We start from the raw sequence: 3,124 nt of genomic DNA on the forward strand, positions 1-3,124 counted from the left end.
GTCAGTCCTTAACTTTGGACTCGATTGGGAACAAGTGGGGGTACTTGTTTTTCATGAAATCCTCTCTTTCCCACGTATATTCCGGTTCATGCCTCGAAGTCCAATGAACTTTTACAATAGGGATTTTGCTATGCCTCAGCTGTTTGACTTTTCTATCCATGATTTCCGTTGGTTGTTCAATGAAGCGCAAATGTTCGTTAATTTGCACATCTCCCAATGGCATGACCAAAGTTTCATTGGTTAAGCATTTTCTGAGATTTGACACATGGAATGTATCATGAATAGTGCTCATCTCTTGTGGCAGTTTCAACTTATATGCCACTGGTCCAATTCTCTCGGATATTTCAAATGGACCAATATATCGAGGACCCAATTTCCCTATTTTCCCAAATCGCATTATTCTTTTCCAAGGAGAGACTTTTAAGAGTACTTTATCTCCTTTTTGAAATTCTAATGGTCTCCTCCGATTATCAGCATAACTTTTCTGGCGATCTCTTGCAGCCTTGAGTCGATCCTTGATGATTACAATTTTGTCGGTAGTCTCTTGGACAATATCAGGTCTAGTTAGTTGTCGACCTCCAATTTCTAGCCAACTGTGTGGAGATCTGCATTTACGTCCATATAACGCTTCGTAAGGCGCACATTGAATATTGGTGTGATAGCTGTTGTTGTATGCAAATTCGACTAACGGAAGGTGCATATCCCAGCTTCCGCCAAAATCTATGGCACATGCGCACAACATGTCTTCCAGTGTCTGGATTGTTCTTTTCGTTTGCCCATCAGTTTGAGGGTGGTATGAAGTACTTAGATCCAGACGTGTATCCAACCCTCTTTGAAGTGATTGCCAAAATGTTGACGTAAATCGACTATCCCTATCCGAGATAATGGAGATAGGTACTCCATGTCGAGTAATGATTTCATTTATGTAAATCTGTGCCAATTTCTCTATCTTATAATCTTCTCGGATCGGTAGAAAATGAGCAGATTTCGTCAGTCGATCTATAATCATCCAAATTGCATCATGCCCTTTTCCAGTTCTGGGCAGCTTTGTGATGAAATCCATCGATATTTGTTCCCACTTCTATTGGGGAATCTCGGGTTGTTGAAGTAGACCGGATGGTTTTTGGTGTTCAGCTTTGACCATTGCACAAGTTAAACATTTGCCTACGTGAAGTGCAATGTCTTTCTTCATTCCAGGCCACCAATAGTGTTCCTTAAGGTCCTTGAACATCTTATCCGCTCCCGGGTGGACTGAGTATTTTGATCGATGGGCTTCATCCAAAATTATGGATCTAAGATTGCCAATCTTAGGTATCCAAACCTTGTCTCCCAAGTAATACATTCCATTTGATTTCAGTTGAAACTTAGTCTTTATATGGTGTAGAGTTTCATTCTTCAAATTCTCCTTCTTTAATGCCTCTTTTTGATCCTCGAGAATTTGTTCCTTCAGACTGGTGTTCACTATTGCTCCCAACGCTCTCACCCTTGTTGGCTTCACTCTTTCCTTCCTACTCAGAACGTCGGCCACCACGTTTGCTTTGCCGGGGTGGTACTTGATTTCACAGTCATAATCACTAAGTAGCTCAACCCATCTTCTCTGCCTCATATTTAACATCTTCTTGTTAACGATGTGTTGAATGCTTTTGTGATCAGTGTACACAGTGCATTTGGTACCATAAAGGTAGTGTCTCCAAATCTTAAGTGCAAATAGTATGGCTCCCAATTCTAGATCATGCGTAGTATAATTCTTCTCATGCACTTTGAGTTGCCTTGAGGCATATGCAATGACCTTATTTTTTTGCATTGGCACACATCCCAATCCTTGATGTGATGCGTCACAATAGACCACAAAGTTTTCCGAACCCTCTGGTAAGGATAAGATAGGTGCATTATATAGTCTTCGCTTAAGGTTCTCGAACGCCTCTTCCTGTTTCTCACCCCAGACAAATTTATTGTCTTTCTGAGTTAAGGCTGTGAGTGATTGTGCGATTTTTGAAAAGTTTGCAATGAATCGCTGATAATAGCCTGCCAAACCAAGGAATTGACGAATTTCCGTCGAGGTTCTTGGGGCTTCCCATTTCTTAATGGCATCAATCTTGGCAGGATCTACCTGAATCCCTTTTTCATTAACCACATGACCAAGAAATTGTAGTACACGAATCCAGAACTCGCATTTGGAGAATTTTGCATACAATTTTTGATTCCGATGTAGCTCTAATATCATCCTCAGATGTTGCTCATGGTCCTCCTTGCTTCGTGAATAAATCTGTATATCGTCTATGAAAATGATTACAAATTTATCCAGGTATGGTCTGCTAACTCTATTCATTAGATCCATAAAGACTGCCGGTGCATTGGTTAGCCCGAATGGCATAACCAAAAACTCATAATGTCCATATCGGGTTCTAAATGCCGTTTTGGGAGTGTCCTCCTCTTGAATTCTCACTTGATGATATCCGGATCGCAGATCAATCTTTGAAAAGTATACAGCACCTTGGAGTTGATCGAACAAATCATCAATCCTAGGAAGAGGGTATCAATTCTTCATGGTCAACTTATTAAGCTCCCTATAATCAATGCACATTCGCATTGACCCATCTTTCTTTTTGACGAATAGAATCGGTGCACCCCATGGTGAGAAACTTGGTCTTATGAATCCTGTGACACCCCAATCTCCACACATTGCATATTACATAGAATTCATTCATAGAATACATAGATTCCCACATAAGTCCAAAATTTCAAGAGTCTGTGCTACAGGTTTACGATACAAATTGCATAACTTGAAAATTCCAAAATACATGCATTTGTAAACTAGCATTGCTCTCCTCCAAAACACATCTAGATATGRTCTTCAACATTTAATCACATAAGGGAAGTAATCATATAATGTTTTTTCCCTTATTGATATTATAACTGGTAATACCTTCACACATATTTTTGAAACATAAAATGAGGGTTAGACAAAAGTCTAGTGAGATTCCCTTTTTCATGCTATGCAGGGTGAGATCACCAAAAMCATTTATCAAAGAATCTCTCAATCATAATGAAGAATAATAAAAGAATCGCATCATGTTTAAGTCCATCGGCCCTCTTGTTCAAAATCCCATACTTAGAAGAATAA

The sequence above is a fragment of the Cynara cardunculus genome (genome assembly GCF_001531365.2).
Source record: "Cynara cardunculus var. scolymus isolate 2C chromosome LG 2, CcrdV1, whole genome shotgun sequence".
In the NCBI taxonomy this organism is placed as follows: Eukaryota; Viridiplantae; Streptophyta; class Magnoliopsida; order Asterales; family Asteraceae; genus Cynara; species Cynara cardunculus.